Genomic DNA, 15,401 nt, shown 5'->3' with positions numbered 1-15,401 from the left:
TTGCTCCTGAACTCTCTAGCTTCCGTGTAAGCAATCCGTTTGTCCTGAGGGCTCCATGTGGTGAGGAAGCCCAAATTAATCCTGATGGAGAGCCCATGGAGTGACCTTGAGACTGAGAGAGAGAGATACCTGGCCAGCTCCTGCCACTGTCTGTGTGCAACTGCATGAGAAATTCTAAGCCCAGCCAAACCGTTCCCAAATTCCTAGCCCACAGAAACCATGAGATGATAACGTATTGTTCAGGTTTTAAGCTACTAAGTTGCAGGGGTGATTTGTTATGTGGCAAAAGCAATCAGAATGTGGAAAAAAGAAGAATTACTTAAGGAAGTGTTTCTAGCAGATCCAGAAACCAGATACAGTAGTTCCAGGCTCCTCATGTATTGCTGGTAAGTAAATACAAGAAGGGGCAGCAAAATGTGCAACTAGCAGCTGGACCGGGAATCTGAGTTGTCTCCTGGCCTGCCTCTGGCTAGTGATGAGAACTAAGTTACTGGATTTCGCTGGGCCTCCCTCTCTCACCAAGTGAATGGATCTGACTGTAAACGTACTGCAGGTTTCTTCCAGTTGTAAAGATTTTGTGGTTCTCACCTCTGGGCTTCTATCTGTTAAGAATCATAAAGTCTATGCTTGAGGTATCTTTGCAGGGGAATCGCAGTGACCTTCTCTCTTAGTCATATGTCAGAGGATCTTATAATGTCTGCAAGAAACTCATGCTACCAAGCAATACTGGGCTCATATTTGCGAAATCATTTGTCTGCGCTTTTAGTCCTCCAACTTTCCTCCTTATCTCTTCACATTCATTCATTCAACAAATATTTGCTGGGTGCCTCCTGGTGTCAAGCGCAGTTCTAGGCACTGGAGAAGAAGCTGCAAAAAGGTAGAAAGAGTCCTGCTCTTAGGGAGCTTGTGTTTGAGTCGGAGAAGCACAATAAGCAACTTGGTAAAGAAAGGAACGTGATAATTTCAGACGGTAGTCCTTTCTACAAAGGCCAGAGAACTTGTTGCCAGGTTACTTTGCTCAGTGGTCGGGGCAGGATTCTCCGATGACGTGACTTTGAGCTGAGACCTGAGCAATATCCGGAGCTAATTCAGTGTTCCAGGCAGAGGGCACAGCAAGAGCAAAGGCCCTGAGGCTGGAACAACGTGGGTGTGTTTGGGGCAAGAGAAAGAAGGTCATTGTGACTGGAACAAAGTGAACAAGGGAGAGCACTGTGTGGGAGGAAGGTGGAGGGGTAGGCAGGGGCCACATTTAGTAAGGTCTTGTTGGTGGTAGGATGTTTCAATTTTATTCGAAGTACAAACTGCAGAGTTTTTTAGGAGTAGAACAATGTGATCTGATTTACATTTTAATTTTTTATTATTATTTTTTTTCTGTTTTATCTCCTCAAATCCCCCCAGCACATAGTTGTATATCTTAGTTGCAGGTCCTTCTAGTTGTGGCATTGATTTACATTTTTAGAAGATCATCCATGTCATTCATCCATTTGAGGGTTTTTAAGAGACAGTTTCAGCACACGTTGACCACGCAGGCTGCTGGCACGAAGTCAGGCTGCTGAGCAGCAGAGGGAAGAGTGTGGGCCTGGAAGAGGAGGCGACAGCTAGGCAAGAACTGAAGAACGCGTGGGAAATAGGAAGGTGACGAGCAAGCCTAGCTTGTGTTTAAGGGCCTGCAAACCGTGAGTAGGAATGGAGCACAGGATGCTGGGGCTGGAGAAATGAGATGGGGCCCAGATCACAGAACAGCCCTGTAGACCAAGCTGAGGAGATTGGCCTGAACCCTAAGGGCACTGGGTTTCTGATGACACAGTCAGATTTCTGCTTTAGCTGCTGTGTGGATGGTGATTCAAGTGGGCAAGACTGGAAGCAGAAAGGCAGGCTGGGATTGTGGCAGTGATGAGGGAAGAGACGACGTTGGCTTAGAGCAGGGCAGGGGCCGTGGGCGTGGAGAACTCGCTTGGGTTTGGGAGTGGTTGAGGTTATAAGCGATAGAGTACTTGCTTACTCTATGGGGATGAACTGTACGTGGGGAGCTGAGGAGCGTGGCGTCCAATGTGGCCCCGGGTGGATGGAGTGCCGACTTCTCTGACCTTCATGCTGAACCAGAGATGGGGAGGGGGTTCTGGGGCCTAAAGTGAAGCAGTCTCTTTTGGTCCTTCTGTCTTAGGTGAATATTCCCAGGCTGCAGCCGGTGTTACGGACACTGAGGGGGAAGAGGGAATGAGGAAGTGGGGACCCTTACTTGAAGAAGATAACAATGAGCAGGAAGATTTTCTGGTGTTTGTGCCTGACGTGCAAGAATTTCCAGTTAAAGCTATTTAGCCCCTGGTATTTTCCAGCTACTAAATCCAGTTCTTTTCCAGGAATCTTCGTTACTGTCGTCATTCTAAGAGACACATAAAACTGAGGCTCTTACTTCTGTTGTCTTCAAGTCAGTCCAACGATCACTGAGCACCTGTCATGACAACCTCCAGAGGGACAGAGGGACCAGAAGCAGGATGGAGAATCTCATGGGAAAATCGCTCTGCTTTGCATATAGTCTGCCCGTCTCCCGCCCATCTTCTCTCTCGTTAGCCCCCATAGCATCTTGTCGCTTTTCTTCTTAATAGTTTTTGAAAAGTTAACAGAGTGAAAAAAACAAGGTTTAGGCATACATTATAGAGAAAGCATATAAATATATATCTTGCAGCTTCAGCAACTTGGATTTGTCTTAATTTTCCTCAAGGCAGGGAAACTGAAAATACAAGCAAAACAGAGGCGTTTCTCAGGGCCCTCAGCCCCGTTTTCGAGAATCATGCCTCTCAGTCAGGAGCCGAGAGCCATCCTTCCTGTTGGAGCCATGGCTGCTAACTCACTGTAACATTAATGAACGTCTAAGAGTGGGGGCCTTCGGCCTTTATTGCTTATGGTCTTGCAAAGATCTCTTTTTTGATGCATGGCCGGTAAAACTAGAAACTACTTTAGGCAAGACTGGTTTTTTAGCCTTTGTCTAAGTTATAACCCATTGGTCCAGGGTTGGGTTATACAGACTTCATTTTAAACTCCAGCGCTGTCACCACCAAGTAGCTGTAAACGAAATCTTGGGCAGCGTTACTTCCCCCTTCTGAGCCTCAGTTTCCTCATGTGTAAAATGGGGATACTGATGGTGCCTACCTCCCTGGGTTGACATGAGGATTGTGAAGCATTTATAATCCTTTTATAATGTGTGTCCTGTACAGTACACAACACTGTACAGATGACTCACTAATTTGACATTTGGGGATTTATGTAAAATGTTAGGGAACACTTTGAAGTTAAGATGCAAATTACTATATCTATTATATATATATAGATATACAAAATCCATCCACTTGCAGGGAGGGGCCTTTCCAAGAAGTAGGTCCCCAGGGAAGCACTACACACATAGCAAGTACCCATTTCAGTATTTGCTAAATAAATAAAAAGGACTTTTGAGATGATTGAGTAAGAAAATGTGTATGAAGCTGGGTGGCTGGAATGGAGGCACTGAATGAGCTTTGTCACCCTTCCCTGCGGTCCTGACTCCGGAGTGGGTGGATGGTCAACGCCAGCTCCAACTGATGGGTGACAGCTTCCTCAACTCGAAGAAATGCATAGCACCCTCTGGCCCTCCAGGTTTATTTTCTTTCTTTGCAGTGGAAGCTGATACTGATTCCAGAGGCCTGTCGGGGGAGATGTGATTTTCCTTACTTACTAACGTTTGCTTGGACTGGTGTCTGGGACACCCAAAATATGTTCTGAATCAGTCAGAGGATACCAAGGTCTGCAGAACTGCACAGATTACTCACTAATTTGACATTTGGGGATTTTTGCAAAATGTTAGGGAACATTTGACAAGATGCAAATTGCTCTATCCGTAAAGTGCATTTGACTCTGAGGACGGGGGACACTCCCCTCTGATGTGGTTATTTTTGTTCCTAGCACCAGCTGTTGCATCCTGACAAGATAGCTTGTTTTATTTTTCTCTCCTAAGGAGAAAGCGTTGGAATTTTGCTCTGAAAACATAATAACTAAAATTCTTCAAGCACCTACTATGTGTCGGATGTCTTGATATCTTTTCTCTCGTTCAATTTTCACAGTGATCCTATCAGGTATATATCATTAGCATCTCTATTTTGTCGTAAGGAGACTGGAGTCCAGAGAGGTTAAGCAACTTGCTTAAGGCCACACAGCTCTGAAGTTCCTAAGTTAGAATTTTAACCAGGGTCTGCCCATCCCCAGAGTCTGGGTTCCAACTCAGCAGCTGTCTCTCACACCACCAGAGTATCACCAGATTCTTACCTGGTTCTCTCACAATTAGGAGGGGCAAAGGAGCAGAAAATTTCTTGGTAAGTCCTTAGTTTTAAACAACTGGGCAGCATCTGTGGCAATGAAATCTTGTTCCACACTGTTTTATAGGGAGATCTAAAGTAGTTGGTAATCTACAGCTTTGAAGAGCTTCCTCTTATCATGACATTGTCTTCAAAGTCAAACAAGGAAGACTGTGTTAACGGAGCGAGAATGCCCATCCCAGGCCCCAGTCCCCGAGGCATGGTTATCGCCCTCACATTATTGTTGGCATCGTATCATACTGCTGAGACTCAGCATCCTGACAGGCTGATGCTCTCCCTGCTTCCTGTCACCTCCAGGAGAGCAAAGGGGGTGTGTGTGTAGGATCTGGGTGTGAGGGATACAGGATGCCCAGGAAATAGGGCCCTTGGGGAAAACCCCTTGGCTCCTGGTGGGTAGTTCTAGGGGGAACCCAGTTGTATGAATGGGCTGTTCTGAGCAGAGGGCTCCCAGAGAGCACTACACACATCACGGGAGCAAGTGAAAGCCTCCTGGTTCCAAAGGCCTTCCAACGGCACACTTTCCGGTTACCATCTTAAATGAAAGACAACATCGTATTAAATAGGAGCTCAGAAACTCCCAGGATTTGTCATCCGTTTCCTTATAACTGTTCTTCACTATCTTGGGAGGTAGGTTGGACCTGCCCCAGTGAACAGGAAGTTTCTCAAGACAGAGATGTACTCCCTCTCTTGTTCTTCCCAACTGCCTAGTGTATGTGGCAAGTGCTTAATAAATGCTTGTTGAAATGAAAATGATCCCCAGAACAAAATCCATCCAGTGAATTTTAGTACTCTGGGACTTAATGCTTTAAGTATTGATAGTGACTAAGTTCTTTCTTTCTCTACTAAGAACATTTAGAACAGGCTTTAAAAAATGGTGTTGTAAAAAACAAATATATTGGGTTACATTTCAAACATCCGGAGCAAAAGGCTAGAACAGAGTTTCCCCACCTTTTTGACCACGGAAATCCTTTTTTAATGTTAAAAAACCTTCATGGACCCCTGTGTATGATCCCAGTTGTGCTTTTAATATCCATTAATTGGGGAAAAAACACAATGACAAATGCTTTTGTAGTCATTTTTATTTTAGTTCATTCATTCCAATGACATCTATAAATTGTAAAGAAGAGAGTTGTTGGCCCATTATTTAAGCTACTTTCTGGCAGTGCATGGTACTTGGTGCTTGCATGGATCAGGGCAACAACTGCTGAGCTGGGAGGTGGGGGTGGGGTGGGCACGGCTCTAGCTTGGGAATCCGTGGGCCAGGGGTGTGGAGGTATTTGGCTTCTTTTGATTTCTCTTCCTCCACTTCCTTCTCTATACAGTTGAAAGCCACTGTGATGTTAGCAGTTGCAACTCAATTAAGAGTGCTAATTCCAAATGCAAACTGGTGAATGGATGGGTTTATTCTTCTGGGGCTTAATTACTCTAGAAGTGGTCCAAGTAAAACTGGCCCCACTTAAAGTCTTATTGTATACTGTCCAAATGGTCTCCTAAATGTCACCGTCAGAGGCAAGGACACAGCATGGGCTAATGGATCAAATGCTGCCCTCCTCATCCTGAGGCCTTGGTACTCAGTCTGAGTCTGTTTCTAATTGGCTGGTGGAGCCAGTTCAGCTCTCTGGGGGCTCTAAACTCATCTGTAGAATGGGGAGATTGAATTAGATGACCTCTGAAGTCCCTTCCAGGTTTTGTCTGTTCCACGTCCCCAGTAATGGTGCTGGAACACCCAAGCCATCTTGCCAGGTACCGGGTGCCATCCAGCTGCTCCTCTTGCCAAGCCGCTATCTGCACCGACCAGCTCAAAACATTGCTCTGGGTGTCTGGTATCTCTGAGGGGGCTTTCAATTCTTATTAATAACCTTTTTCCAGGCTCTGTTGTCCAAGTTTAGGTCGGCTCATCAGAGTTGAACATGTTGGTTTGGATTTTTGCCCAAGCTGTTCTCCGAGCCTGATAGCACATTCATTACTCCCTACCCGTGGTTTCTGCTAAATGACCTCGTTAGTGCTCTAATTACACGTTGCTCTTCAGAAAGCTGGGGGTGGGGGTGGATGAGTTAATGAAGGCTGAGCGCTGAGATGGAGTACACTGGAAACACACTGAGTGAGCCTACCTTCCTCTGGCCTGATTACCCAGGGGGAGTTGAAAGGGAAGCTTTCTGTTCCTTCCTCTCCTCTCCTTCCTTTGTCATTACACATTAAATGATAATAATAACGCATAGCAAGTGAGTTGGTCGTAGTTGGTAATGCATGAATTTGAAAGCCGGATGGTAATATTTTTATAACTTAATGTATGTGGAACCAGAGAAGGAAAAAGAAAAAACCTGAGGGAAAAGAAATGAAAACAATTTTTTTTGGCACCTACCATGTGCTCATGTAGGTTTTTGTTCATCTTGCCAATAAACCTAGAAGCTAGCTATTATGCTTGATTTACTAAGAAGAAGCACCTTCAGAGAGGTTTATGTATTTTCCAAGGTCACAAAGCAAGTTGTGCGGAGTTGGGAATTGAACCCAAGTGTGTCTGACTCCAAATGCCAGTATCCCATGCTGGCTCTCTATTAAGTCATTCATTTACTCATTCATTCACTTATTCAACAAATGTACTCTGACCTATCCTCTGACAATGCGTAATCACATAATTTCAGAGTTTCTAGGTTACTATTTTAAACTTAATTCTACCAATTTCCCAGGTGACTCTCAGTGGTGTCTTCTGCCATCATAATCTTCTCTGTCTGCTCAGCCCTCCTACACTTCTGCCTTGGGGGTCGGATCATAGATCTGAGATTCAGGACTCTGGGAGGTATATTAAAGATTATCCTATTTTTCAGTTAAGGAAACTGAGGTTCAATGGCTTATCGAAGTGGTCAACTTGTCACTATGCCACATTCCAGGGGTGCCAAGAGGGTGTTTGAATTTACTTGGAGTGTTGAGGAAGGACGATTGTGCGCCAGAACACATAGGAAGATGTTCAAATGCCTTCTGAGACATCACCTTGGGCATGTGTGCACGCGACGAGAGGGCCTCTACCCATTGCACACAGAGCCTGACTGGCAAGTGACTTTAACTTAAGCTCGTTAGCTGCAAAACTGCACGGGTCAAATTTTAATGAAAGAGAACCCATCTTCCAAACTGGATCTCTGAAGTACGAAGCGTTTTCTTCGAGGCTTCCTTTCGGGTGGTGTTAAGGTCAACTTGTAGAGTCAAACACTTCTCCTTGTCCCTGTGGAATTCTCTCTGCCACATTTTTTTTGAAAGTGGCAAATACAATACGTTGAGTGCTGAGAGATATCCACACTTAGGAGAAAATAAATGATGTGATAGTAATATTAACAAGACGCAACTTTAACCAAGTGATGAACGTTCCTAAAACAGGAGGTCTTACCATCTGATTACTAATTAGTATTTCAACATAGAACTTGGAATTTTGCAAACCAAGCATTTAAAAATGTGAGCATTGTTTGTTTGACAGACTGTCAAGACATTTGTGCAGGTTTAATGTATTAGTTTATTCTATAGCAATCAAGTTGTTATTACAACTACAAGAAAACCGGAAAAATAAAACTTTCACAGTCAAATCAGCCATAGGAAAGAAACTAAAAAAAACACAACTTTGAGCTATTCCCTGAAACTATAGTATGTTTGCTGAATTGGGGGTGTGAAACAGCAGGAAACCATTACTGCATGTGATCATGGTTTTAATGATTCCACTAGAACATAACAAACCCGTAATATGTATGCCTCGAAGTAAATGATAGATCCAGAGTGAAAGGCAACTCCTTAGTCAACATTTATCAATTTGGGAGAACAGCTCCCTTCTTCTGCAAATAAGTCATTAAGCCACATGTTTCACCACCGAAAAACTTTTGGAAGAATTATTCAAACCTTCTGAACTAATTCACTTGTATTCCACCTCTATTTTTAATAACCAAAAACATACACAAGAGATGCAAATGTACCTCTAGAATTTTTGAGTCACTGGACAAAGCAGTGTTAAAAATTCAACAGCACTAATTACTAGCTGAGCAGTATAAAAACCTCTGAATAAATGTCAGCCTAGGAGATAAGCTCTTATCTTAATCTAATGACTCCACAGACTTAATTTGTCAGGCCAGCCTAGTTGATGAAAAACAGGTTTCTATTCTCCAGTGTTAGCAGGAACGTCTTTCCAAATCTTTGAAGTTGGATAGTAATACCATCAGTGTCATCCTGTAAAAATCTTGTGACCAAGCCAATTTAATTCCTATTGTCCTGTTACACTAATTAAAGTTGTTCCACCCCTGTTGGACAAATATCTAAAAGTGAAGCCATGTTTTTAGATTTGTTACATTTTGAACTAATCACCCTCAACTCCCCATGTTTTGTGTTTTTTTTCATACTGTTGAACATCAGCGGCCATCTATCTTCATATGGGGAAGTTGAGATTTCCAGAGAAATCCATTAATTCAGAGGAATCCATTAACTGAGAGGCAATGAGGCAGAGTAGTTAAGGGTATGGGTTCTGAGACAGAAAGGTCTGGGGACATTTTTGCTCTGTCACAAGCTGTGTGACCTTGGGTAGATTTCTTAAACTTTCTTAGCCTCAGTTTAATCATCTGTAAAATGGAGGATAATCATGGATATTATGAGGGTTAAATAAAATAATGCATGTTAAGTACTTCTAGTGCCTGACCCTTACATAGTTCAGCTTTCATTCATTCACTCTTTCATTTGTTCGTTCATTCATTCATTCAATCAACAAATACATATTGGGTTCTAAAAAGTCTATAACACGTGCTAGGTGCTATACGGCATAGGAAGAACCAAAAGGCAGGGTCCTTTGCTTTCGTAGGGCTTTGTATGAACTTCCTGCTCAAGGAAGCCCAAGCCTGACATAATCAGCTGGTCTCACTACACCTGGGAAGGAAATTCCACAGAATGACCATGACTTTCCACTTCAACTCCATTGTGAACCTTGTTGCTGGCTTTCTAGCAAATGGCGGTATAAATTGCCATCTCAGAGGTCTATTGGGCAGATGACATGAGGTAGTGTACAGTGGACAAGCAAATGTTGGCGGCCTCTCAGTTCTGTGTCTCTCTCATGCTTGCGACTCAAAATCATATGCATGGTACAACCGCGTCTAGCGAGCTCTCTTCTGTCTTGTTTCATCCTGATCTCATCAGTCAATGTAATATCTTTCCCAGCAGCCCATTCTTCCTCTACTCACTCCCCCCTCACTACTTGCTCTACACCATATTGATTCTCCATTCTATTGAATGTCACTTGGAGATATTTGTTTCTTTGATACCCTTACCTTAATTGTGTTGACACAATTTCTTTCAATCCCCTTAAAATTCATGCATATACTTAAAAAGTATGTATTCAGAGTCTGTTAGATACTAGGAACCCCACTAGGTATTGGGGACACCAAATGTGTAGGGTGCAGCTCCTTAGAAACTTTACAATGGTGTGGCAAATGCTGTGGCAGAGGCCCCTAGAGTGCAATGGGAGCGGGATTGGGTCAGGCAAACATTCAACTCAGACAGGGAACTCACTTGGGGAAGGTTTTCCAGAGGAGACGACTCTTAGGCTTAGCTCTGAAGACTAAGCAGGAGTTGGTTGGGTGAAAATATGGAGAAAAGAAGTCACAGGGTGAAGAGTCAGCATGTGCAGATGGAAGAATGTTGTTCAGTGGAAGAGTGATGGTCCTAGGGGAAAGTGGTGGGAGAGGAGGTGGAAATGAAGGATCACAAAGTTCTCATGTGCGGAAGAGTTAGAATTTCACCTTGAAAGTGGCAGGAACCATTTGTAAATTTCAAGCAGACTCCTTAATTCTTGTTAGCACGTGATGTGGGCCAGGTCTTCCCCCTGGTCTCCTGTCAGCACTGATGATTGCGAGGTCTTTGACTTCCTCTGCTCTAACAACTTTCACTCTTCCACCCAGACCGGCTTTTTCTCCTGTTACACCCCAAACTGCTCCGCCTTTGAAGCTTCCAGCAGGTACATTCTTGTTCCTAGTCACCATCTCTTACTCTTCCACCTCGTCCTTTCCCTCCCTCCTTCAAAGCCTTAGTGAGACATCCATTACTCGACCCTTCCTACCCTCTCAGTCCTCAGCCCTCTCTGGGCTTTACTTCCCACCCCACCTAGTCAGAATCCCATGGGAATTTCTCTTACCAACCTTGCTAATCCCGTTCCACTCCCAATCTTCAACACGATCCATTCTCTTCACCGGCTGGAGAAAATGGAACAACCCTGGCTAATAATTCCACTTATCACTTACAGTATCTGGTTTTACGTTGAGCGCTCTGTATTGGCTTTTTCCTCAACTCTCCTACACTTACTTTCACCTTCCTTCCTGACTCACAGTTTCGAGCTACGCTTGTTTGTAGGGACAGGTTTGGTGGCCATGCCTAACACCTGGGAGCTGGCCTCTAGATAGCTATATTTTTCAGTGTGTAACCCATTGACATCCCAATCCTGACACAGATGTTTGGATGAAGGGTGGACACCTGATACTGAATCCCAGGGAGCCAATCTCTTGACTGACTGTTGGCCAATCAGATTTTCTTTTGAAAAATTGTTCCTGTGTTGTTTAAATAGACTGTACTTTGCTTGAGGTACCTACAGTGGATTTCTATTACTTTTGAACCAAAATCTTTGATGAGATCACTGCAGCTCTCAAGTCTCAACCAACTTCTCTCCCTCTCACTCTTTATTACATTTTAGTAAGAAAATAGAGGCTTTCTTACCAGAAGTTCTTCAGTTTTCCTCCAACCATTTCAACTGTATTTCTCGCTGGTTCTCCCTTGTCTCAGAGAGACTACTCCCTGGTTTGTTTTTAAAAATACAACTAGAGAGTTTATCTACACTTATTAAGACTGAATTCTGCGACTTTATTTTATGTTTCCTATTTACTATGCTTTTTATCTTTTCTGCTTTCATGCTTTCTTGTTGTATGAGTTGGTTGAATTTTTTCTTTACTTGTTTTTCTTCTGTTCATTTGGAACTTATACTTACTGTTGTTTTTTTTGAATGAATTTTCCTAGACTTAACATATGTACTCAAATTTACATCTTCCCATCAAAGCTTAAAGTTAATCAGTATCTCCATCATTCTCCTCCTCCTAGAAGCTTTAACTTTCATCTGAGTAAACTTCCACTGATCTTGTATTAGAATGATCTAGTATTGAAGTTATGCCTTGTTTATAAACACAGGACTTATTTTATTATTATTTATAATCAATATTTATTTAGATTTACTGACATATTTTACAATTTTTTTTCCACATTTTTGTTTCTTCCTTCAAGGTTAATTTTTTTCCCTTACTGAATACATCTTTTAGTAGTTTTTTTTTTCTTCGCTTGTTTGTTTTTTAAAGACAGAGCTTGTGGTCAATAATTTTCGGAATCTCACCTGTGGAATGGTAGTTTGTATAGAATTCCAGACTCAGACTCATATTATTTTTCCTTGATGCTTTGAAAATTATTCTGTAGACTTCTTATAGCCGTTGTTGCTAATGAGAAGTCCACTGTCAATATACCTATCATTCTTTTATAGGTTGTCTTTCTTTTATCTCTGATTCTTTTAAGTTCTCTTTAATCTTGATATTAAGCACTTTCATTGTGATGCATCTAGGTGTGGATTTTTAAATCTTTTCTCTTCTTGGCACTTGGGCTATCAGTCCCAGAACTCATGACTCTTCAGTTCTGGAAAATTCTGTTACTCTCTCTCTGTAACCTAATCTTCCCTCCATTCTTTCCAGTCTCTTCTTATGAACTAGTGTTATGTTGGAGCTTTTTAATCGTTTCTCTGTGTTCTATGTCTTGTAAATTTTCCTTTTATCTCCAGCTTTTTGTCTTTTCTGATAGTGTTTTAGGTAATTACTTCAGTTCTCTCTAGCAGTTTCCCTATGTCTAATCAAATTTTTTATTTCATAAATATATTTCATTTCCAGGATATTTTTCATTTTATTACTTCCTGGTCTTCTACGGTGGATGCCATTCCTCCTCTTATCTCTTTGAGTATTTAAAAAGTACTCATTTTAATGTCCTTTTCATATTGCTCAAATATCTCTATTTTCATGGGTTTAACTTTTCCATTTTCTGGTTTATTGGCTTTCTCTCCTTGATATGGATTTTTAAAAATCCACTTTTTAATTTTGTTTGTGAACACATCTTTTCATTTCCTTGGGACCTATCATCCTCCTTATGGGGATGGTTTCCTGGTTGCTTCTGCCTCAGCTCTATGGCCTGGTTCTGACCAGGGCTTATATCTGCGACATGATTGAGTCTGTCGCTTTGCAGGAATGGTGCAATTCTGGGCCCTTCCCCTGAATGCGGTATGGACTAGGGTCCTAGTTCTAATATAAGAACTCAGTGTTTACCCCTGTGTATGGCAGGCGACTTCTTTTTGGCTGATGGGTGGAGATATTTTGATCACCTTGGGCTGACAGGTGGAGATATTTTGGTAGCCATTAATGACTGTAGAGCACCATCCTGACTTCTGGCTTCCCGTGAGTGGCTGGCACCCATGTATGCATTGGATAGTCAGCTTTAGTCTTCACTTGACACCCTGGTTTCCCATCTGTTTCTCTCATTTTCAATATTTCTTTTTAGGGAGACCTCTCAGGTTTTTTTGTTTGTTTATGGAATATGTTTCTTCTTGTTTTTGAGTGTGAGTGATTTTTTAATTAATTTATTTTTTAACTCAATAGTGTGTGAAAGAGCTTAATATGTCTTTTTTTTTTTACAATGCATGCTTTCTTCCTTAAAATTTACATTTACCATGCCTATAAATTACTTTTTACTTCCCTATTTACGATACCTTAACATTTTTATGTTTATATTTTATTCTGTAATATAGCTGTTTTATTATTAATTTAATTTTTATTAAAGCAATACATGTATATTATTTTAAAAGTATAGTACTAAAAAGCTCATAATGAACCAGAGTAGTTTTCTTCCTTACTCTGAATCCTGTGCGCAAGAGACAACCACTCTCAATTCTTCTAGCTCTTTCCCCTGATATTTAATTTCATATTTCTAATAATAGCTGACACTGCTTACCATGTAACAGTCACTGTTCTAAATGCTAACTCATTTAATCTAATAATATGCTTATTTTTTGACTGATAAATTTTAGTAATATTTTATTGTATTTTTTCCATCGTAGATAAAAACTTAACTTTTCTATATCTTCTTTTTTCTGCTTCCATATATTTGTTTAAATAAAACCATTTATTCTCTTTATTACGCACATACAAATATTGTCCAATGATGGGAGACACATAGTGAATTATAACTGTCTTTCCTTTCTTGTCCTGCCCTTTATTTCTCCTGGAAATGACAATTGCTCCATTTTTTCTCTTATGCCTCTTTCTATGTACTTATGATTAATTTTCCAAATGTTCTAATATCTACTATAAGTAAAAACTTTTGACCATGGACTCATGTGGAGCAGCTCTAATTTTTCTAGAGAATTTCTCCCAGATATTTTCTTCTTCTGCTGCAAAGTGGACTTTCTTCTTTCTGGAAGATTGCACAGAGGTCATTATATGATGCTTTTGCCTCTCTTCTGGTCTGTTTTCTGGATTTCATGTCTTTCTTTTTTTGGTTTATTTTTTGTTTTGTTGACGCATGCTTTCTGATAACTTTCTAAAACATTGTGTTTTAGTTCTTGCATGTCTAAAATATCTTTATTCTACCTCTGTGTGACTGACAGGAGGGGAGTAGAATTCTAGATTGAAAATCATTGTCACTTAAAGTTTTGAAGATATTATTCCACTCTTCCAACATCTGGTGTTGCTATTGATGAGTCTGAGACCAATTGGATTGGTTTCTTTGTGAGGGGCCTAGTTTTTCCCATCTGGTAGCTTTTGTGATCTGCTCCTTAATCCTATATCCCACAATATCCCATGTATTCTGAACTTTACAGTAATGTACTTTGGGGTGAATTTTTTTATCAGGGGGATGGTTGGTGATGTTGGTGATGGTGGTGTCTTTATTGTTTTAATTTCTGGGGCTGAGTTCACATTGCACGTTGGTTGTTTAATCCTCCTGTTTTATCCTGGTTTTCAATTTTTAAAATTTTTGGACTTATTTTATGGCCTAGCATATGTTCTATCTTAGTGAATATCCAATTGCACTTGAAAGAAATTGTTGGATGTTGGATAAATATTTATAAATATCAATTAGGTCATGTTGATAGTGTTATTCAGATCCTCTATGCATATAATGATTTTTTTTTCTAGTTGTTCTATAAATTGTTGAGAGAGGAGTGTTTAAATCTCCCACTGTGATTGTGGATTATAGATTTCTCCCTTTAATTCTGTCAATTTTTGCTTCTTGTATTTTGATGCTCTGTTATGGTATACATAAAAATTTGTGATTGTTATATTTTTCTGGTGAATTTACTCTTTAATCATGATAAAAATGTCCATGTTTTGGGCCCAGTCAGATGGCACAGCAGTTAAGTTCACACATTCCACTTTGGCATCCTAGGATTTGCTGGTTCAGATCCTGAGTGTGGAGCTATGCACGGCTCATCAAGCCATGCTGTGGCAGGCATCCCACATATAAAGTAGAGGAAGATGGGCACGGATGTTAGCTCAGGGCCAGTCCTCCTCAGCAAGAAGAGGTGGATTGGCAACAGATGTTAGCTCAGGGCTAATCTTCCTCCAAAAAAAAAGTTCATGTTTGTCTTTGTTATACTCTTTGCGATGTTGTCTGTTTTATCTGTTATTAATATAGCCACTGCAACCTTTCTATGCTTACTGTTTGCATTATATATCTTTTTTCATCCATTTACTTTCAACCTATATATCATCATAATTAAAGTGTGTCTCTTGTAGTCTGAATATTATAGGATCTTTTGTTTCAAAAATGAATTCTGATCATTTCTGAATTTTCATTGGGCAATTTAGTCTTTAACACTTAATGTAATTAGTGATATGATTGGATTTAGTTTGTCCCCTCTGAATTTTATTCCTCTCATTCTCTTTCCTTCTTTCTTTTGAATTGTTTGAGTATTTAACTTGTCTGTTGGCTTGTTAGTGATACCACTTTGCATTATTTTAATCT

General features: G+C 40.9%; 1 long non-coding RNA gene across 1 annotated transcript; it reads left to right on the top strand.

Moving 5' to 3' along the window:
• Positions 1 to 863: 863 nt before the first annotated feature.
• LOC138924136 (uncharacterized) lies at positions 864 to 4,046 on the top strand. The gene is made up of 2 exons (XR_011438839.1): positions 864 to 1,676; positions 2,361 to 4,046. It is a non-coding gene; the product is annotated as an uncharacterized lncRNA (long non-coding RNA).
• Positions 4,047 to 15,401: the final 11,355 nt, after the last annotated feature.

This window comes from Equus caballus, chromosome 5 (assembly GCF_041296265.1).
Source record: "Equus caballus isolate H_3958 breed thoroughbred chromosome 5, TB-T2T, whole genome shotgun sequence".
NCBI classification, from domain to species: Eukaryota; Metazoa; Chordata; class Mammalia; order Perissodactyla; family Equidae; genus Equus; species Equus caballus.
Note: the sequence above shows the minus strand (reverse complement) of the source record. Positions and strands in the feature narration are given on the sequence as shown.